The sequence below is a fragment of the Neovison vison genome, chromosome 3, assembly GCF_020171115.1.
Source record: "Neovison vison isolate M4711 chromosome 3, ASM_NN_V1, whole genome shotgun sequence".
Classification (NCBI taxonomy): domain Eukaryota; kingdom Metazoa; phylum Chordata; class Mammalia; order Carnivora; family Mustelidae; genus Neogale; species Neogale vison.
In genome coordinates, this window is record NC_058093.1 from 142,298,747 (window position 1) to 142,322,887 (window position 24,141).

Genomic DNA, 24,141 nt, shown 5'->3' on the forward strand with positions numbered 1-24,141 from the left:
TATGTCATGCAACTTGATTTTGGTTATTGTTAAATGAAATATACTGTTGTAGCCTGTGTTCAGCATCATCTGAGTAGTAAACCCGGCCTGTTAAAAATGATATGCACTCATTAAAGAAATTCCATTTCAAATCTTGGAAAGCCTACATTAAGAATACTTTCTCGTATTGCTCTGTCAATCTTTCCTGCACCTGTTAGCATGTTTAGAAAATGGCTTTTTATAATTCACTCATCTTGTTGCAAGTGGAAAAAGATTCACAAAAGTAGTTCCGATTATTCAAATTGTTTTGTAAAACATAAAATTAAGAACATATCCTATAATAAGCACTAATAAACTCAGCAACTAGATATAAATAAAATATAGGTTATTAAAGTATTCTAATATGATGGGAAGGAGTTACCGGCTCATAATTATCCTTGCTGAATGTAAACAGTTTTGGAGATAGTTTTAACTATTTTTAGTGCTTGAAATCTCGAAGCTTTCCCTGGGTAAACCGGTAAGATTGGTTTAGCTCCCGTCATTACAGTTCTTGTTTTTTAACTCCCCACACATAATAAACCTATGAACTCCATTAACTGTAATCGATATGCACGCAAGGATGTAAGGGCCTTTCGTTGGCCCTCTCGCTGCCTCAAACAAGAAGCCAAAATGAGTATGACGCCAACTCCCATGCAAGTAATCAGGGACGCCATTTTTCATTTGAAAAGAAGTCCTCTCCAATAATAGAAATGCTGAGAGAGGTTATTACAATAATAAATGAGTTGGCAGGGTGATTTATGCCTGAAACAAATGTACCTTCTGATGGAATCCTCTTTAATTCCTTATAAATCCTGGGCTTAGTGGACAGGGTCTGACTCTGGGAATCTGCCAGTTGAATGCCCGCAGTACTTTGGATTCACTTGGTTCATTTCTTGTGGACCAAACAGCTGTTTTCGATAGTCTTCCTGGCAGGTAACTGTTTGGGGATTAGTAATGCTTCACATAGTCATACATCACAAGAAATGGATGTGTAATTACATTAACTCTGCTTCATCTCTTTGGACTGACTTATCCCAAATCACTGATATTGGAGCCATTCAATGATTATGTTCCATAAACTGGTTTAATTCTTTAACAGCAACGATCCCTTACATTAACACAGTGCTTTTAACTCTTCACAAAGGCTTCTGAAGGTTTCTTCCTTTAATTTGTCTCAGAGAGTGCCTGAGTATGTTTTTCTGAACCTAGTGTTCCTGAGTGAGAAGATCCTTCCGGAATCCACCTCAAATTAGAATCAGGTGTGAACATCTCTAGGGTCTGAATTAAGTTCTGAGTACTTGGAATCTGGAAATTGTCTGTGCAGGATCATGGAATTTGAAGCTGTTGTAGACCCTACGCCTAAGAACAGATTCCTGGTGATCTCTGAGAAAGAGTCAGGAAAATACTCCACCCTACAAGGTGTCTTTCATATACTGTCTTTCATACCTATAAGTCTTTGTTGTGTTTTCTCTTCACTTAGAATATGTGGTTGTCAAAAGACAAATGTATCCTAAGTTTAGCTCAAAAAGTTTACCCAAATTTCTTTCGATGTCCTTGGAAATTCTGTAGTATTTTGTATCTTTCTAATTGCTTTTCTATTTGTTGAAGTTGTCACATCACCTCTCTGTAGCTTCAGAACACTGAAAATTATAAATTCCATGAGGGTGAACTTTCATATCCCCACATTCCTGGATAGCTCTTTCCTTGTCCGTTCCCAACAGGGGCAGAGGCTGTGACAATATTTTACTCTCATGTCACACAAAACATCAACCACAGTGCTTTGTACATAGTAAGAAGCTTAATAAGTTTGTCCTGAGTTAAATTACATTTAAAGAAATGAATGATAATTGAAAAAAAATGGTTGTGGTTACAACAATTGTTGCATTATAAAATATTATTGTTTAATTTGTTGATTTCATTGACTCATTTAATTACTAAGGGTGTACTATGTGTTAGGTATTGTTGTAATTGTTGGGGAACACAATGGTGAATAGACAAATAAAACTGTGAGTCCTGTTTTATTGGGAAAAGACTGAATAAACAAAGAGAAAAATAAAAATGATAATTTCAGAGAATAATACATTCTATGAAGAAAATGAAATTGGGAGATTGTGATGGAATATGCCTGGGTTAGGGAGTGAAGGAGGACTTTTCTGAGAAGATGATGTTTAGGCTGAGACTTGAATCATGAGATGAAGTTGTAACATGGTAATAAGCATGACAAGTTTTTGGAAGACCTAAGGAAGACCCACGTGACGGAGGCAAAGCGAACCCGGGGAAAGTGTGGAAAAGAATGGAGTAGTAGGAGTACTTAAAAGGGTGTGCTGTGGACTGGAGCTGGTTGGAATGTGGCACGGACAGATGGGACAGGAGGAAATGAAGATATCACTTTTGAAATGTGGGAAGTGGAGTAGAGGGGTTGAGACCAGACCTCCCCACCCCCTCCTTCCTTCTTTCCTTTCTTCTTTGAAGTGAGCAGTACTAGAGGTTGCTGGCATTCTGATGGGGATGTGTCTTTTGATGGAGGGAGAACAATGTACACGGCAAAGAAGATTGCATTCCAGGAGGGTGGTTCATAAGAAGACAGAACACAAGGGCCAGCCGGGGAGGTGGGGCAGAGACATGACAGAAGGGGTACGAGAGGGTGCGGACAACTTTGCAAGTGGAGGTCTTACGTTAACTGATGGAACTGTGAGGGCTCTGGGCGGTTGGCATTTATTTTCTCAGAAGCATCTGAGGCACGACCATTGGCAGAGAGGAGGTATAGGCAGTTTTAAAAAGGAGAAAGTATGAAGTTATCTTTTTGGAGAGTGGGAAAACCAACCTCCCAGGGAGCTACAATAAGATTGTTAGGAATGGTTGACATAGGCGTTGATCACTGTATGTGGTTCATTTTGAAGTTGCTACATTTTAACAGAGATAGTAAGAGAGTTTTGTAAATGGAACAGGACTGAAGAAAGGTCTGAACATACTCCATTTGGGGAAGGATTAAAGGAACTGGACTTAAAGTATGTTTGGCTTGAAGAAGGTGTAGCATTTAAAAGCATGGCTGTGGAATTTGGCAGACTTTGGAAGCCTGGCTTTTTTATTATTAGCTGTGTGGCCTTGGACAAGTTACCTACCCTCTCTGAGCCTCATTCTTGCATCTGTGAGCAACATAAATACACCTCCTACACTGGGTTCCATAGGAAGGATCCAATGGTATCTGCTATTTATTGTGCGTGTGGGGGGCGGAGAGGAGATAATTCTCTATAAATAACGGAAGAGCTGTTATGCGAAAGAGACATCAGACCTTTTCTATATAGAGCTAGAGCACACATCTAGACCATGAAAATTAGAAGGCATACAGAAAAATAAGTTTCTTGTAGCTGGAGCTTTTCTAATAAGAAGTGGGTTTCCCAACACCGGAGCAGTTCACAACAATTGCATGGTGACCAATCGTGGATAGTTTCGTGGGGACTATTCCTGCCTTCATGGAAAGGTTGGATTAGAGGGCCATAGTTTTGTAGCCTATGTACTGATATGCACGAGTGTATTCAGTATGTATGCATGCAAAACTTCTCGTTGTAAGTAACTGGCATCACAAATTTAATGTGTGTGTGCACAAATGCTTTGATTCTTATAAAGACTGAGAAATCAACAGTGTTATATTTTTGCACATGATATATATTACTGGATCATCTTAAGAATTCTATTAGGTAAATGTTACTATTCTATATTATAACTTGGGATGAAAGTAAAGAGAGATGACTATTATTTGCCCATGACCTTATAGAAAATTACATAAGAATCAAGGCTCAGTCCTATGATTTGTCTAATAATTTCCCCCCAGCTCCTTCAGCTGAGGGTCACAGACTTTATAGGTTATGTGAAGCACTGCTCAAAGTTAACTTTCCTTATTAATTATGAAAAAAGGGGGAGATTTACTTTAAAGATTACCTTGTATGGAATAGTTTATTTTTTATAATGCCAAATTATTTAAGCTAATTTTTCTCATCAATTCTGTGATGTTGATGAGGATGCTGAGGCTCGATTTGTAGAGCACTATTATAAATCAGTTGTATCATAGTATTTCCATAAAACAGCACTAAGGTGCAAAGTATTATTACATCTAAATTTTGTGAGGAACAGTGGAAATGGCTGTAGACATTCATGAAAGATACTATATGCAGACTTTAAAAATCATTTTATATTATTAACTCAACAGAAAGACTTCAGCTAATGGAGTCACATAAATCTGAATGGATTAGGGGGTTTGCTGAGAGAAAGACCAGTTCTTATAAGACTTTCTTTATAATTGAAGGCTTTTACCAATTATGTTCAAATATTGTGTAAAAGGAAAAGCTTTTCCATCACTATTTCTGGTTACATGGAGAAAATATTTCACTCTAGTGAGAATCAGAGTAGCATTCAGATTTTTTTTTCTTTTTCTTTAATATCCAATGCAAGCTGGCTAATGCTTCTTTTAAAATTGGAGAGGAAATATTACAAAGCTCACTTTCTTATAGAAAATAATACTATTATTTAGAGGAAAAATGAATACATTGTGAAGCAGATCAACTTCTGAGTTTTCTGGAAAATTACATAATCTAAGGAAAATAGCTAGAGCTTCAGCAGACTTTGGTAGAAACTGGAATGCAGTCAAAGGTAGTTGAATGGGGGAAATGAGAGGAAACGGATGAGAAAGCCATGCAGTGGATATAATTCAGTTCTGGTGTATTAGATGTGATGGTAACCAGATCCTTTTATTCAGTAATCAGCCTGATACTAAATATCTTCAGAGTATAATGACTTACAGAAGAACTCTGATTTTTTTTTTTTCCTCTCCAACAGTACGAGGAGGTAGAAATAATGAAATGTTCCTTGCAGTTGGGAAGAAGAATAGAATTTAACCCAATGATGGAAAAACAGTAACTTTGATTATTGCAATAGTCCCTAAAAAGGACTCTTGGCATCATAATGGCTAAAGATGGACTCAGGCATATTTGCCTACTATCCTTTACCATTTATAAAATGATTCCAGAAGAGATTTTAGAAGAGTGCTGTATTAGATTCCTAGAGCTGCTGTAACAGAGTACTACCTACTGGGAGCTTAAAACAACAGAAATTTATTTCCTCACAGTTCTGGGGGCCTGAAGTCCCAAATCAGGGTGTCAACAGTATCCAGCTCCCCCTGAAGGCACTCGGGAAGGCTCTTCCGGCTCACTCTCCTAGCTTCTCGTCGCCTACACTCTTCCTTGGCTTGTAGATGCATCATTCCAGTTACATGGCTCTTCTCTCCTATTGTGTCTTCCCATCATTGTCTCTTTGTGTGTGTCTGTCACTGTGCCCAAATTTCTCCTTTTTATAAGGACACCAGTCCAGCTGGATTAGGGACCACCCTAATGACCTCATCTTAACTTTATTCCTTCTGTGAGGACTCTATTTCCAAATCAGGTTGCATTCTGAGGCACTGGACTGCTCTAGACTGAAACTTTGTGTTCCCCTCCCCCACCCAAGTTCTTATATTGAAACTAATTCCATGGAGATGGTATCTGAGGAGGGGCTTTGGGAGGTGATTAGGTCCTCGGGTTGGAGCTCTCATGAATGGGATTTTTGCCCTTAGAGAAGAGACACCAGAGAGTTCTCTCACCTCTCCACCATGTGAAGGCACTGAGAGAAAACAAACATCTAAGCATCAAGAAGCTGCTCATATGAGACACTAAATTTGCGAATCTTCCAGCATCTCAATCTCTGACTTAGCTTCCAGAACTGTGGGAAATGAGTTTCAGGTGCTTATCAGCCCCCAGTCTATGGCATTGTTACAGCAGCCCCAAAATGACTCTGATGGGAGTTTGGACTTGAACCTATCTTTTTTGAGTGGACACCATTTAATGTACAAGTACCTGAAACATCTCTTTTATTCCTTTTTTTGAGAACAGTAGAATATGTACAAAGAAGACACAATTCTTTCAACTTCTCATTATAGCATCTGAAAGATAAATTAGCACATTGAGGTGCTTTTTAGTGTTATTATTTTTAGTGTTATTATAGTTTGGGACAAATTATGTCCCAGGATACTTTGACTGATGTTGTGATCATTTTTCAAATTCTCTTTACAACCTTTAGCTCACTGTGGCATCATTCAGGGTGTGAAGGATGGCTTTGTTAGCTCTAGCCAGACACCATCTCCTCTAGTGTCCTTGCCATCTTTGAACAATTTACCAAAAAGCACAGTTGAGCAGAGGAAATTTGAGGTGAGAGAATATGGACAAGAGAATTTGCATGGGATTTAGAGTCTTTGATTCCAGGGTTCTGAAAGAGTTGGAAGGAACACTAATGATGAGTCAACTGGTTTGTTTTTCCTTGGACCTTCCAAAGTTCCCACGTTTTCTCACTTTTCTAGTCTTTGATATGAACAGCAGGTTTGCTTGACCCCCACTGTGTGCCCAGGTGGGCTGTTTCTCCTCCTTCCCCTCTCTTTGCCCATCCTAACTCCACCTACGTCCAAGGCCTGCACTTACTCATCCTGTTGTATGAATTTCTCCTTTTATGATTTTTTCAGCTCTGGTTAATGATCTTTAGCACATCTGTTTGCATTTGTCTCAGCTTGAGACAAACTTCTTGTTGTTTAACTCCTGCACATTTTGTGTATATTCATAATATCTCCCCAACTAGATTTGGAATGTCTTGTGGCCAGGGACAGTTTCTTTCTCCAGTGACACAAAGCTTGGTGCACAGTGGGCACTTAAGAAACTGATCGTTGAAACTGCAAAATGCTACTCATTTCGAGTGGGGATTTTCCTTGTGATTTAGTTTTACTAAATGCATGTGTTTCTTAAAATGGAAAGGATTGTCTTCAAATAATAGGTCACAGTTTCAGAGAATCTCATTATTACTTTTATTAATCCCACCAAACGAATCCTTAGAAAACTCTACCAACCCAGGAAAAGGGGCTGCCAACCTCTGATTTTTATAAAAGTATTGTGGATTGAGATTCCTTGCCAAGATCCTGTGATTCTTGAATAAATACAAAAATAAAACTATAGAATTCTTGATATGATTGGATGTTTTGTAGGAACCAGTGAAAGAGCTGGTTTTGTATCCAGATTGCCTTAGAGCTAAACAGAGCAGCAGAAGTAGAAAAACGACCAGCCAGCATCTGGATGGCACACCCCATAGTGCTAAAGATGGTTCATTGTAGTAACTTATAGAAAGCTCAAAGACAAAATCAATAGAGCTATTGTAATTATGATGGAAGTGCCATTTATTGACCATATATATACTCGTATGCATACATCTGTAAAACAGAATTACACATCTTTGAAATAGATATTTTAATTTCCTGAACTGTGTCTATCCTGAGACTCATAGAATTGGTTATGTTGCCTTGATAGTCCACAGGACACTGAAATAATGGAATCTTTCGGTAGTATATAAGTTGACCCTATACATAGAAACTGAACCTAAAAATGCCAGATTGAGGAATAAATTCTAATTCTTTGATTTTAAAAGTCTTTTCCCTGAGCACAGCACCTTACCATCTGTCCTTTTAATCTCTGCGAGGAAAACCTCTGCCTGACTCCAGACTCTCTCTGTCTATAATGGGAAATCTCTCTGTGTTTGATGAACCTAAGTGAAGGACGTAGTCTCATATCCTTGTATTTATTAAATCCTGGTTGCATAAAGGCCTCACTCCAAAGTAATGTTCAAAATAAATTGCTTCTATGATTGTATTGTTAGAATGCACATGTATGATTTCTCCTCTCTGCATTCTAAGATGACAATGTATCTTGGGGAGTGTTAATGATGCAAATTCAAACTACCTGAGCAATCAGCAGTAGACAGATCAGAAAATTGTAGCGATTGGCCTAAAGACTCCTGAATTCTTTTTAGAACCTGGAGAGCCCAGAGGCCTCTTCAAGGAGATTTGGCTTAACGCTTCCTCTCCTCCACCCCCCACAGAGACTCCAGGTCAGAAAAAATGATTTTTACTCAGGGCATGACAGTTTTCCCCTGTGCTCAGGGGTTCACCTGAGTGCTTGTTCGAGATGCCAAATTTAACATCACAGCCAAACAAAAACAAAAAACAAACAAACAAACAAACAAACAAAAAAACTGCCCATGGGTCTCAGAGCTGTGCTGAATTCCAGATACTCCAACCTTCCAGTGGTGCATGTGAGAGTGTCGCTTCTATGGCGGGTCATTTTGAGTTGAGTCCGGTGCTTGTTACATGAGAAAACTAGTCCTACCTACCAATAGGTTTGAAAACCAGGGGTGTGTAGGTGTACTCTTGAAGGCTTCTTGCCCCTTTTGGACTGTTAGTGTCAAAGTGGTCAGAAACACTCTTCTGTACCGCCAATGTTTTTCTATTACTTCATGGGCATTAAGAGTTCTGCTTTCTTATCTCATTCAATGTTCATGACAATCATAAGAGGAAGATATATATTTTTTTTAATCCCATTTTACAGATGGAGAAACTAGGGTTTAGCATGATGAAGATACCCACTGATGTTTACATAGTAAGGTAAGTAGTAGAATTGAGATCTGGATTCAGGGAGCCTGATGCTAAAGGTTGGAGGCTTTGACCATCCTGCTATATCTTTGGGGTATGGTAGGAAGCGGTTAGCATTCCTCCTGGCTAGAACCGAATGCTAGCTCTGCGGCTCCCTTCTCATGGGATCTTGGGCAGGTTTCTATACTTCCCTAAGCCGTTCCTTCCTTCTTGTGAAATGAAGTTAATGAGACCCTGCTATCCAGGGCTGTTGGGAGAATTAAATGGGATAGTGCAGGTGATGAACCTGATGCATAATGTCTTCCATAATTGGTGGCTAATGTTATTGTAATGATATCCTGCAGTTACATAAGTGTCTGTGTCTAACTCTCTAGTTTAAGGATGAGTCCTGCTGTTTCTTCCATCCATAAGGGACAGTCACTAAGATGACCGTGTGAAAGGAATCTAATGGAGGTGTCCTATTTTCTTATATACAGTAATGTGTTGACTCCATGTGCTCATTGGCCTTCAAGGTCCAAAATAAAGGGCTGTGTTTCCAAGAATGATAACTCCAGTCATCCTAATATAATAGGTGAACAGTGGAGTGTGGGAATCAGAGTCTTTGTCTGAGAACAAGGTGATCTGGCTTCCAGTATCTAATAGGTCAGAGGAAGGGGGATTTTGTTATAGCTGGAACTCCAGAGTTCTTGTTTGTAAAATGGGAGCGAGAACTAGGTATTTGCTAAGGTCCTATGTATTCCTGATATAGGAGAAGGGAGTCTGCATCTTCCCTAAATGTCTCTAGCATCATTTGCTTTTAAAGATTTTATTTGTTCATTTGAGACAGAGACAGACAGAGAGAGCTTACGTAGGGGGAGAAGTAGGACGGGGAGAGAAGCAGACTCCCCTTGCATCATTTGCTTTTAACAAGGACTGTGGGGTTGGGTTACGGAAGCGTAGCAACAGAGGGGGAGCTATGTAGGGAAAGAGTCAAGGAACAAGAATGTAGATGCTCGTGGGATGATGGTGGTGTTGGGTTTAGGCTCAGGCAGATGAGTAGGAAATATGAAGGAGAGAAAAACCAAAAGAAAAGGCCTGACATAGGAAACAGTTGTAAAGCAAATAAGGAAAAGCTTGTAAACTAATGACTCCTATATTTGATGAAAAACATTGTGATGTGATGCCTTTACTAGAACTTGACAGGGGATATGTCATATTTGCCTCAGTAAAACTGAGAGAAGATGATGCTGGATTTGCTTGAATCCAAAGAAATGCTTGTAACAGATAAAAAGAATTCTTCAGGTGAACTAATATTCTTTAAAAAATTGATCTAAAAATTTAACTGTAATGAAAGAATTGAAAATGGAGTCAGGAATAAAGTCATCAAGATTTATGTTTAATAAGAAAATGAATAATCCAGAAACAGACTAAATAATGTATAAAAGCTATCACATCATAAAGATAGTATTTCCAATCAATGGTAAATAATGACTTAAGTAATTGACATTAGAACATTAGACCAATTATTAAATTATTAAAATTTCTAAAATTTAACCTTAGGAAAACTAAGTGATCTTAAAAAGTTAAATTTCTAGTTCCCATATTTTACCTGAATTAAATTCTGGCTGGATTAAAGATTTTCAGTATAAAAATGAAACCATATGTAACCAGAATAAAATTTAAGACAATATTTCTGTAATATTGAGATGAAAAAGGCCTTTATACACCTGATACCTTGGATAGAAATAATAATAAAAAAAGAGATTGAGAAGTTAGGCCACATATGGTCAAAACAAAACAAAACTTAACTGAAATACAAGAAGCAAACTCTTATATGATCAAAAATATCATTGACAAAAAAAGGACAGTGTAAGAAATATATTTGAAACATACATGTTAAAAGGATCTTTATCTTTAAATCATATTGAAGTCCATCAATTCACTAAGAAAAAGAATAATACACTAATAAGAAAATGGTAAAAGAGATATAGATGGGAAATTTACCCAGAAATTTATAGTAGGACCCCCCAAATTAATGAAGAAATGGGAAAGAAAATATTGAGATATCATATTGTATAAGATGAAGAGAAGGTCAATCCTATTATTGGTGAAAATGTCAGAAAATGAGCAATCTTCTACTCTGTTTTGGGGAAGTAAATTATGCAGTCATTCCAAATGATAGTCAGTCAAAGGAGCGCTATTATCTCCTGACTTTAGTTATGAAATTTTTCCTGTGAAAGTAATAAAATATATGGAATAAAGACAATCATTTCAATTGCAGGAAGTATAAAACCAAAGGACCATCACTAGGGAATTGACTTAAAATATATTATATCTATATAATAGATATCATGCAGCCATTGTGATGCTTAGGTAGATCTATCTTTGATCATATGGAAAGGTGTCCACAAAGTATAAGGATACTTTATGAAGCAGTCTCTGTGTAGATTTAAGAATTCATTTTTACATGGAGACATTTAAGTTTCCAAAAAAGTGATTTTAAAAAGTAAAATAAATAGGTGAAACACAAAAACATGTATGTTTGTTTACAAAGAGAAAAACGTTAGATGATGGGCATTGACCTATTAAAGATGATAATGTCTATGTGATAGAGTATATTCTTTTGTCATTTTTGTCATTTTCTGGAATTATTTGTGATGAGCACACATTACTTTTTGTAATAAACATTAAAGCTATCCCATTTGAAAGATAACCATATGTGAAAAATATCTGTGAGAAAACTGATAGCTCTTCACATCAAACATGTTTTTGTGAGTTCTTGAAGAAAGAAGAAAGTTTCTGAGTTGCGGTACTTCTGGCCCGGCCCAGGTACATCTCCCTGGCAGAGTTGCAGGTGCCATGGTGGGATGGTGTGACTATATTAGAATGGTAACTGACTAGGGCATGGAATTGGGCACTGGTAATGTCTGCTGCAGGGTCTGAGCTAGAGCAGAAAGGGTAAGAATTTGGACTTGAGGTTGCTCTCAGTTTGATTTATTCTGAACCAGCAAACTAGCAGTGCAGGGGACATATGAGAGATTACGATTTAGGTAAGTGAATGCAGGTATAGTGGCTGCCTCCCAGCCATTCCCCCACACACCCCACCTCACTAGCTTGTCCTTGACATGCACTTGGAATCCGGTGTTCTTTGCTGCCCACTGGAATGAGGAGTTGACCATATAGCCAGAACTATAGACTCTGCCTGGTTTAAGCCTTCAGCTGAGGAATGCATTCTGTCAGTCCTTGGGGTTTATTCTATTACCTTGGATGCTAATTATTGGACTTTTGTTTTCTACTCTGTTCTGGTTTTTACTGTCATTGGGCTTATAGCATGTCTGGTTTTGACCTAGCATGGACCAGTGTTATAGATTGATGTATAATTCATCTTGCCCCTAAAATTAATTTAAGAAGGCTAAGAAAAACATACATAAGGTGATTTATAAAAATAAAATATAAGTAAAGGAGAACATCAGGGCAAAGGGAGAATATGAAAACAAAATAGAATAAATCTAACAGGGGAGTTACTGTACAAAACCCATGACATGTTTATGGTATGACTTTTATATATTTTTGAGGATTGAGCCACATTTTTGGGCTCTGAACATCTTAACACTCAAAGGAAATGATCCCTTAAAAAGCAACATAATGTTCCTAAGGTTAAAAAACAAACACACAAAAAATACAAAACAAAACACAGCTGACCAGAAACACAGCATTTCTGAGACCCAAAGGAAGGCCCAGTATGATATAGTAAGATACCATCTTTGATACCAACCCCAGTAAATATCATAGATACAGTGGTGAATTTTGTTCTGTTATCCTCTTGTTCCATTGTTTCTTTTTCTTCTTTTTTTTTATTCCATTGTTTCATTGATGATTCTATCTGTGCTGTCAAAGCAAACTTTGGCATTGAGCCAAAGCAAAATTTAATAAAACTATTTTAGGATGTAAATCAATGCAATCCAAGCATGCAGTTTCCCGATAGGTTGGTTTGAACTAAGGGCAAATGAAGATTATCTAGAGAAATTGATAGAATTTATATTTTTTGGGGAAATACACTATGAATATTATTTTTCGCAACCAAGCTTTTGATATAACTCTTTGGACAGCAAAGAGTTCAAGGTGATAGTCTGGATTTTGTGTGTGTGTGTGTGGCTGGTTAAGGATGAATTCATATGTTCTGGTGATCAATCAACCAAACCAAAAGATAGAGTTGGCATTTTCTTAAGAAAATTAAGAAAGGTACATAGGACAGGTGCTTAGTAAACGATTCCTACTATCTATCCATAGAGATATCTCCATATTGCCTGTTGGACTGCTAACATTTAAGTAATTTTTATATTGATATTTATAGTATAGTTAATTCTATGTCTACTGATTTAGTTTTATTTCATCCTAATTGCAGGGTGTTCTTTGTTTTTTGTTTTTTGTGGTTTTTTTGTTTGTTTGTTTGTTTGTTTGCTTTGGTTTTGTTTTGATTCTTGTGGTTTTGGTAGGCTGTCCAAAAGAAAAGTGCCTTATAACAAAAATGTTTATGAGCATGAACGTTTTGATATCTTTTTGAAACCTGTGCAATGAATTGGCTTCACAGCCTGGCATTTTCAGGGGATGTGTGAGCAAGTAGCCTCATTATTGATAAATATTTTAAAACACGTGGTATTTACCCAGAAGGTCCCAATGGCTCAATGTGCCTCCTGTAGAAATGGCATGTAATAAAAAACTCCAGAATGAAATTTCAGAGGAAAAAAAGATACTGCACTTAAACAAAAATTCAATAAAAGAAATGTTAGAAAATCCCCAAAGCTTTCCAACCAAGTTATGGATTAATTGCTTGGCACGTTTCCTTTTTTAATTCCAAGCTGCCTTTTTGTTAGCTGAGTAAACAAAGCATCTGGAATAAGTCAACTTCAGCCAACGATGACAGCCCATTAACATCATGACTGATAATAATAATAATCCCCAAAGGGTTTTACAAGTTCCACATATAAGCAGTATTTGACCAGCAGGGACCGTGTTGAGAAGGAAGACAAAAAGGGCTCTTGTTCTTTCTGATAAGAAAAATAGTGACATAAATGGGCACAACAAGAAGGACCTATCTTTGGCTGTGTCTGGACTCCTACACCATGGATCCAAGAATGCTTATGAAAGGGATATAGGGCTATAGGCCTGGGAGTACATCTTGCAATCAGTGCTATGGGGCCAAGGAAGGAGAGGAAGAATTCTTAAATCCTAAATTCAGCAGTTTTTATAGGGCTGTTACACCAGAGGTTTTCAGGGCTGGAAGGGGATTGATGGCTATATCACAGAATTGGTAGTTAGAACACTTGTTCACACCTCAAGGAAAATGTTTTCATTAGAGATCATTTTATTTACATAATGTAGATTCTATCTCTCTCTCTACTCCCTGAATTCTCTCTGATTTCCAAAAGAGCGAGGGCTCTGTCTTGCACATTGTTTGCAGAAGGTGTATAGTGAATATTAAATAATGTTCAGTTGCAAACAAGAGATTAGGTTCCTTTAAAAAAAAAAAATCAAAAAACAAAAAGCAAAAAGCAACCACGAAGCACTTCTCCCCTCCTAAAAAACCCAAACACTCCTTCAAAATGAATCAACACTTAAATTTTGGTTTTAATCTTTGGTGATGCCCTGTTGTGTATGTTACTATTCTTGCTACATTCTGAATTTTCCAAAAGATACCACACTGGAGAGATTCACATAAGAAAGAATTCTCCTGATGCATCGAAAACCATCTCTTGAGCAGAATGGTTTAAGATGAACAAAGAAGCAACCAAGCCAGAAATTCTCTGACCTTCAAAGTCTTGATACTGTCCCCACATAGTTTAAAAGAAAACCTTTGCCCAGATGAATCAATAGAGAAATCAGCTTTATGCCTGCATTTCATGATTGATATTGCTGCTTGCTTCTGTGAATGCCTGAAACTAGTGGTTAATTTGGACCCTTCTTTTTCCTTATCCTTCCTGGGTATTACATTCATACTGAAATCCTGAATTATATCCACTCATCCTATTTTAATCAAGGCAAAAAAAGGAGTGCTCTAAAAAAAATAAGTCACTGGGGTCTTCAAGCTGAAAGAGACAGCAGAGATTCGTTAATGCAACTCTTTAATTTGGCAAATAAGGAAACTGAGTCCCATAGGGGCTCAATCTGATCCAAGCTACTCAATTGCAGAACTTGAACGATCCTGTATTTCATAGGGAGCTCATTAAGGCAGTAAAGGATGGGGGAAAAAAAGTGCATCCTTTTTCTTTTGGAAAACAATATGCACCAGGATTATGATCAGATATTTTTAAAATTAGATTGACCTAAAGTTTAAGTTTAGGATTAACCTTTGGTTCTTGCTAGAAAAGTCCTGTTGAAATTTTATAATAATATATGCTTCTATTTTCTGGACTTAGAGACCCTTTGAAGCACTTCTTTCTTCAGCAAGTGTTTATGGAATAATTCTTGTGGGTCAGACACTGTGCTGGGTGCTGGGAGGAGATGTACCAGTGCAAGCATCCTAGCTTCATTCCCCAGAAATTAGACATTGTTAAATTGATTGAACAAGAGACCATGGGAGTGAGGTGCCTCCATTGCCATGGCGCCCTACCTAAGCCAACCAAATCCAAGTCCCTAAATGCCTCAGAGTTATGAAATTGAAACCTAGCAACAACCAATCACAAAGAGCCAACTAGGCTCTAAACAGCAGCCAATCCAATAATTTCATCTCTCTGTTTCTGTCTTAGCTCCCCTGGCTCCTCTGGGCAGAGTGCTTCTAACCACTTCTGGTTTTGTGCTGCCTGATTTGAATCAATTTTTGCTCAAATAAACTTGTAGGGTTTTTTAAAAACTTCAGTTTATCTTTCTTTCTTTCTTTCTTTCTTTTTAAGAAGGGGAGGGGAGGAGAGAAAGAGAGACTCTCAGGCTCTTTGCCCCAAGTGAAACCCGTCTTGGGCTCCATCTGTCCATCCTGAGATCACGACCTATGCTGAAATCAAGAGTCCAACACTTAACCAACTAAGCCATGCAGGTGCCCCCCAATGCCTTGGTTTATCTTTTAATAAAGTCCTGGGAGAAATAACAGAAGTGAGTCATTATATAAATCAAATCAGGATGTGATTGTGACCTCTATAATGACATACAGTATTATAGGGAGTATGGGAGAGAAATAGTAGCTTTTAAAGGGGGGAAATCAGAGAAGACTTTCTTAAAAAGATGTGAACTCTGGTTGGCATTGAATAAGAAGGACTGGACAAATGGATGTTGGGAAAATCCTTCTGGAAGGCGGCTGCATGAGGAGCAAAGGCACAAAAGCAGGGAAACTTGGGATGCATTTGGGGAATAGCAAACTTGGTGATTTGATTAACAGAATAGAAATTTTGGTAATTGGTGGATTTGAGATAAGTATGGCATAGAAAGTAAAGGTCTTTGACCACAAAAATAATACCCCAATTTGATGTGCTGTTCTCTACTGTATTACATTTAAATATCCCTAGGAAGCAGTGAGTTGAACAGATACAGATCATTTCCTTCCAAAGAATCCTAAGCTGTCTGATAGCCTGTAAGTTCAAATGTGCTGGTCCCCTTGATGAGTTCTAGAAGGAATCCATCTTTTAGCCAGGGTAGAACTAGAAGCCCGCAGAATCCAATGAGACCCCTTAACAGCAGGTCACAGGTTAAGCCAAGCAGTTCATGGCACCTGTGTACATTAGATGTTGGGATCCATGCACTGTGTCCAGCATGACACAGCAATTGACTCTTCAACCCTCTGATCGGAGGCTAGAAACAGGAGAAGACACTGTTATCTTGAGTTCCAGTGTTTTTTCCTTTTTCCACCATCCATTCATTAATTATTCATTGAACAAAACTTAGTCTGAATTTTTAATGAACCAAGCAGTGTGCTAGAAACTGAAAGGCAATGATTTAAAAAGAAAGAAAGAAAAAGAAAGAAAGGAAGAAAAAAGCGCATTGTTCTTGCCATGGGGGAGCTTAGAGTTTAGAAGGGAAGACAGTTTAAAAAGCTCTAAGGGTGCAGACTGTCAGGGGGATCAGTGTATTGTGGAAAGGGAAGTGATGGGCCATGGATGGCTCCAGCGGCACACAGTCCAGGAGGTTCTGGTGTTGGGAAGCTCTGGATAGATTGCTCTTTGGCTGGACCACCAAGCTCTCCTAAAGGGGGAGGGGTAGGGGTGAGACCAGGGGCCAGGCCATGACGCCCCTGGCAATCAGGTTAGGAAATTGGAGCCAAGTCATCTTTCTTCCCTTCTTATTTCCCTTCTCTTTTATTTCTTTGGACAGTAATTTTAGAGTTTTCTGTTCCAAGCTAGAAATACAAATAGAAGTAGTTTTAGGAGACGGCTGTGATGAGTACTGTAATTACTTAGAACTGTGCTGTTCTGTACGGTAGCCACTGGCTGCCGGTAACCCCCTGGGCACTGGACAGGGGGTTCATCTGGACTACCATAGGCTGTAGGTGGCAAATACTGAGTGGACTTCGAAGCTGGAGTCCAGTGAAGATGACACGAGACAACTCAATAATATTTATATAGATTATATGTTGAAATGATAATATTATGGATGCACGGGGTTAATGAGAATATATTATTAAAATAAATTTTACCTGTTTCTTTATACTTTTCACGATGTGGATGTTGGGAAAAATTTGAAATGGCATACGTGACTCACATTCTATTTCTATGGGACTGGGTTGTGTTAAAATAGCTATGATGCTGTTTTTAAGAGTAAGGCAAGTTATGCATGGTTAAGTACTTCACTGAAATGTCTTCCCGAGCCAAAGCAAATTTGCTATTAAGACACATCATTGTTGTTAAATTAAGGTCAATAATCTAGACAAAGGCTGGTAGTCAACTTTGCCTGATCACTGCACAACGAGTTTACTAAGCGAGTGACCACAGGCTCGAGTCTATTTGAGAGTAATAATGTAGCAATTATCTGGGAGCATCCTTACATTTGAATAACTAATGGAAAAGTTAGGCAAAATACAAATGTGCATTTATTGTCAGAGAATCTTTATTTTGTAATAACGTATTACAGTTAAAAATAATATAATTAGTAGTCAATTCCTTCAAAAGTGTTGAATTCACAGTTTAAAAAACACATTCAGGCCCTCTCAATAAATCTAAATCTAAGTCTGAATTTGAGCTTATTTCTTGTGGGTTAGTCCATCGGCCTCTCCTTATTCATAAAGCTGGGTACTGCGGTTGTAAAGACGAGGCCAGATAAACAGACAAAACTGCTTCCCAGTGAAGACCTGCAAAGCCATGTGAGTCTGAAAGTAACTGACACAGTTCAGGTTTTAAGAAATAGGCACACGAGCTCATTGAAAGTGCCAGGAGTAGAACGGGGTAGAAACTCTTATTACTGTTTTAATTTTTATTATGGGCAATTTGCTTTAGCTGTCACTGCAACACATTTCTAAAAACAATCAGGCATGCATGCCAACTAGAACATTCCCTCCAGGAGGAGAGCTCGCAGAAACACACTCCACCGTGTTTTTTTAAAGTCAAGGGCTCTAGGTGCTGATTTTGGCAGAGAAAGTGGCAGAGATGTTCTCAAACATCACCCCCAAATTTATGGAATAACAGCCCGTTAAGCTCAAAACCTCAAGTGTGCTTTTAAAAAGATGCAATATTCACACTTCAGAAACCCAACTGTATTTTCCTCTTTCCTTGGGGGTCTAGCAGAAAATTCATGATTGAGCTTTACTGAGACCAACAGGCCACCACTCATTGCCATAAGCAGGAGAAGAGACAGGCATAAATGTTTTAATATGGGGACCTTATGTCTCTGCCCTGATTTATTCCGCTGCTCGTTCTGGTCCTCCTTACTCCTGTGACCCCCAGAGTTCCATCGAAGAATGCCATAATGATTTACGCTAGACCCAAACAGGACCTCCCCCAAATTCATTTTCAAGGTCGAGCATCTTTAACTGAATCATTGTTGTTTTATCTAAGCTTAGAAAATAAAACCAGAGAATTTCCTAAGCTGCCGTCACACAGAAGCTGATGGAAATTGATTACAGAGAGGGCGCGGAAGCTGTTGTATTAGTTTTCTTACCAGAATGCCTGTTTCAGGGTTTCAGTATGGTAAAAGGATTCCTTTGATGAGTACAATTTTAGTGCATAGAATAGGGTTTGTGATGGCCTATTCACTTATAAAGTAAGACATTTAGTAATGTAATAGTCCTAACATTTAAACCTCAGATGTATTTCCATGCACAAGTGGTTAAGAACTTAAAAACAAGCAATTATCAATAGCATGTGTATGCAATAAGAGAAGCATCAGCTGAAAAAAGTTATATTTATGACATTGGCAAGAAGGATACATTAATTGACTGCAGAAAGGAGCCAACATAATGTTTACTCTGCATTTTTAAAGTGATACGAAGAAGATCCTAGAATCTCAAATGCACTTAGCTCTATTTTGTGAAGGAAAGGCTGAAGGAACACTGACCAGGGGAGCACTGTCTGCGGGGGGAGGGGTGTGGATCTGGAGCCTGAAATTTCATTTTAGTCACCCAGGAGGAATCAGTAAGTGGATCGCCTCACAACTAATGTGCAAGATAACATTTTTGGGTCTGCTAAGAGACCTGTGATTTTCAAAGAGATGGGTAGTTAATAAGATGGGTAGTTCATAAGAGACATTTGAGTTGAAAATTTCTGTAATGCTTGACATGATCCTGTTTTCCCTCAAAGGAGCTTCTTTCTGGAATGAATTTCCTTCTATTCCTAACTCTGTTTACCAACGTTTCAGCTACACTTTATGGCTTCATTCGAACCTCTATCTTTTTTTTTTTTTTTAAAGATTTTATTTATTTATTTATTTGACAGACAGAGATCACAAGTTTGCAGAGAGGGAGGCAGAGAGAGAAGGGGAAGCAGGCTCCCCGCAGAGCAGAGAGCCCGATGTGGGGCTCGATCCCAGGATTCTAGGATCATGACCTGAGCTGAAGGCAGAGGCTTTAACCCACTGAGCCACCCAGGTGCCCCTCGAACCTCTATCTTCTAGGAAATCCCAGCGTTGATGCCCAACACCAGCCTCATTGAAGGTTGTCGTTCCTCCACAGCAGAGGAGGCAGACAGCTCTCTTGCACATTTTGTCTTCATTGCATTTATATGTTGGGCTTATGTCTCTTATTAGAGTGTAAATTCCAAAAGGTCAGCTCTGTGTCTTATTTAATTTTGTTTTCTGCCTCCTCCTTACCCTCCCGTCCCCAAAGTGTCAAGTAGAAGTCTTACACATTGAAGTTACTCAATAAATGTTTGTTGAAAGAATCCATGAAATGCAGTGCTAAGCGTGCCGTGGAAGGAATAACATATCAAAGACCTTGCTTTCAATTAATTTAAATCGACGAGTCAGCTATAATGGGTCCTTGACATTATGATCACCAGTCTTAACTGATCACACTCTAAAACTGTCCATTTTTTTCTGACACTTCTTGCCGTAACCCTCAACCCTCTTTACTGAAGTATTAAAAAGATGGAAGAAAAGTACCCAAAAGGAAGGAAAAACAATATGGGTTTCAGAATTTTGAGATAGCTCTTGAAGTATTTGACATCTTAGCAGGGTGACTGACACGAAAATTGAGAATTACTATTACTTCACAGCCAGACAAAATTTAAAAAGTCATCAGTAACCAAACCCTGTTTCCTTGGACATGATTTGTGGGAGACAATTTCTATTCATCAGGTATACCCCGTAAAGCTGAAAAAAATTATGGGAGGAAGAGAGCAAAAGATCCCCGATTTCATAATCTAACTCTTACTATCCAGTGTTGTGTGCATATGTGATGCCAAATAACAATTAAGACACAAAATACTTAGAAATTTCTCTCTAAAACAATTTTCGTTTGCTCTATAGCTAGTAGCCAAAGTGATTAAAGAAATCCCTGAGTTATCTTGATGATTTTCTCAGTTTTACAGTAATTACTAGAATGAAAAGCCTAATGACCTAATCACTCCTTAAGGAGAAATTGTTTGGCATGTCAGTTTCTTGGAGAAAGCGGTAGTGTCTACTATGATTTTAAGAACACATGGCTACTAAACCAGGTTACAAAACTTGGAAGATATTACAGTGGGAGGGAGGCATGATCTTGCTATTTCCGGGTCCTTCTGGCCACATTTCACATTTAACCTCATTCTGTATTAAGATTTCCTTAGTGATGCTTCCAGTTGATGTGTTCTGAGTGTCTGGCTTCCTCTACCATGTCCTCCAATGACACTTCAACTTCCCTTCTATTTCTGTTATTTTTTGACCTTGCCCTAATGTCACATGCTTCTTGGAGTAGAAACCTTGTCTAAATCAGCTTTGCCAAGGTGACCGGATTGTTTTCTCTCAGCTGGAGAAGAATCCTTTTTATCCCAGGGGTGGAAGGAAGATGTGTTTTTTGAAGCTGGGGCTTTCCCAAGGACAAGACTGTGCCTGATGGTCATGGCCAGACCTACATCATTCCCAGCAGAGGGCTGGACTTTATCTGCCTTCCTCTTCAGGGTGGTCTTTCAAGTTCGTCCACCTCCAGGGTGGCAGGGCGCGTGGTGGGTCTCGAGGTGTGGTGGTATGGTTTGTTAGGAAATTTTACAAATTGCCAGACTTTTTTTTTTTTTTTTTTTTTTGCTTTTCAACTGGCTTTCTGGATCGATGACATTATCATTTTTTACTAGAAAATTGTAATTATAGAGGACACCAGCTTGCTCAGGGGGAATGAATATTTCCTTGTGTTTCAGTTTGTTAAAAGAGGTGATATATTCTAGGAGGGTAGAGGTCTGATGATCTCAGATGGTTAAAGCCCAGTGTTAGAAAGGCCAGTTTTACTGGGTCTCATCCCAGATGCATGGATTAGTAGACTTTTTTCTATTTTTTCAAGCATTTTCTTAACCTCTCTATCTTCTCCATTATAAGATGTGCAAATAGTGTTTTATACTTCATGAGGGAGTTGCAAACATGAAATGAGTTAATGCTTTTAGAATTCTTAAAATTGGCTCATAATCAGCAATGTCCACAATAGCCAAACTATAGAAAGAACCTAGATGTTTATCAACAGATGAATGGATAAAGAAGATGTGGTATATATATATACAATGGGATACTATGCAACCATCAAAAGAAATGAAATCTTGCCATTTGCAACAATGTGTATGGAACTAGAGGGTATTATGCTTAGTGAAATAAGTCAATCAGAGAAAGAACTATCATATGATCTCCCTGAAATGAGGAAGTGGAGAAGCAACATGGGGGGGTTTGGGGGGTAGGAAAAAAATAAATGAAACAAGATGGAATGGGGGGGAGAAAAACCATTAAGAGACTCTTAATGTCACAAAACAAACTGAGGGGGGCTTGGGGGAGGGGGGTAGGGAGAGGGGGGTGGGGTTGTGGACATTGGGGCGGGTATGTGATATGGTGAGAGCTGTGAAGAGTGTAAATCTGGTGATTCACAGACCTGTACCCCTGGGGTTAATAATACATTATATGTTTATAAAAAATTTAAAAATTAAAAAAAAACTGGCTCACAGTAAGCTCTCAATGAATGTTATATACCATTGCTGTGTCATTGTTATTCATTTAGGACTTAAACAAATGATGACTTAGCACTTACTATGAACCAGGGTCTATGCAGGGTGCTGGCCATTCACAATGGATCGACCAGTTATGATCATGAGGAGAACCACAGGGAAGATAAGGGGGCTGTCTAGATCATACGTAGTCCAGAGGCCTTAGGGGAGACTCTTCTGAAGAAGTGGCACTGTCAGCTTAGAATTATGGATCCAAAGGTGATCCTTCCTGTTTTCTAAAAGAGTCAGCTCCCTCCTTTCCAGTGCCGTGTACTATTTCACAGTATAAGTGTTCCACAATTTATTCAGCCATTGTCATGACAATGGAAGTGATTACTCTCTTGGAACTCAAAACTATCTTGTGTTACTGTTATTTATTTAGCATTTAGTACTTACCACTTTGCCTTTGCATTTTTATTATCTTTGTATGCTTGTAACTGGACTAACTCCTAGTGAGATTTCTGGGGCAGCTTGTAGGAGGCTATTGAAGGCTGGGGCTGTGGGGGGTGTTGGCAGGGGTTTGACAGCAGTGTCTCCTACTTCCTTCCTTCCTCTTTCATTCATTCATTCATTCATTCATTCATTGTGATAAAAAACAGAAAATGTGAAACCGACCCTCAACAAATTTTTAACTGCGTAGTACGGTATTGTTAGCTAAATGCATATTGTTATATTGTAGATCTCTAGAGCCTTTTCATCTTGCATGACCAAAGCTCTGTACCCATTGATGGCAACCTTCCATGTTCCCCTCCCCCAGGCCCTGGCAACCATAGTTTTCCTTTCTGCTTCTTTGAATTTGACCATGCTAGCTACTTCAGGTAAGTGGAATCATTCAGCGTGTGTCCTTCTGTGGCTGGCTCACTTCACTTAGCCGAATGCTAAGTTTTCTCAGGTAGGGGTATGGTCAGGGCAGGTCCTTATGATCCCATAGGATCCCTCTCTTTGGCTGCTACTACAGGGCCTGAGTAGAGGGAAAGCTGTACTAAGGGCCTGTTTCTGTGACAGAGGCTTTCTACACATTACCTCTTTTGAGTTTCTTCAAATCCCAGGATTTTGATCCCAATGATCAGTATTTGAGGATAAAGAAGAAACAGAACCCAGAAAGGCTGTGTTGTCTCATTGCAGGTCATGGCCAGGAGGTGGTAAGCAAGTCTTATAGGTTTCTTTCACTCCACAACCTGTGTTTTAATTTTTTAATTAAAAAAATATTTTTAGAGATTTATTTATTTAAATAAGAGAGAAAGCACACAAGCAGGAGGAGGGGCAGAGGGAGAGGGAGAGCCTCTCAAGCAGACTCCTCACAGGGGCTGGAGGCTGATGCGGGGCTCGATCTCAGGACCAAGCCAAAATCATGAGTTGGACACTCAACTGATTGAGCCACCCAGGCGCCCCTGAAGTCTGTGTTTTGAAACAAAATTCTCCCGCTGCTTTTCTGTGGAGGCCCGAGTCCTCCAGTTGTTAGCTACAAGGAAAAGACGTGCATGGTTTCTAAATTCATCATTCATTGTTCATTCCTTCTTCATGTCTTGAGATGTGCCTTTGAAGGTCACTGATTCAAGGCACCACCCCCAGCGACCACCTGCCCCAGAGACCTGGGCGTTCTATTTGACTCCGTTCTCTCCTCATATCCGGTCCATACCAAAACCAAGCAAAGGCTATCATTGACTTTGACAGACTGGGCTAATGTTGGATGGCTGGCTTCCCATGCTTCCTAAAGTTAAATTTTGGCTTTGTAAGTGAGACCAACTGAGAGGGTGAAGTCGGTCCTCTTCTGATCATGGGTGGGAGGAAGCAGGTTGTGCACAGGCCCCCTCCCCACCCTCTCTCAAGTCCCCAGCCCTCTCCCAACCTGTCTGGTATTTTCCTAACCACCAAGCTTGCTGACTTTTGGGAGAATGGATCAGCCTTCTAGTTACCGTCCTTGCAATGGGTGAAGGCAATTTGCTTGGCCCATTGTACATGAGCAATAACAGACATGGTGGCTCATTACCTTTCCTCTTTATTTCCTGAAGATTTCTCTTATTAAGCATTCTGTTCTCCTGTCAAAATTCGAAGTATGCTCCAGCAGCCCCTGTGTAGCCA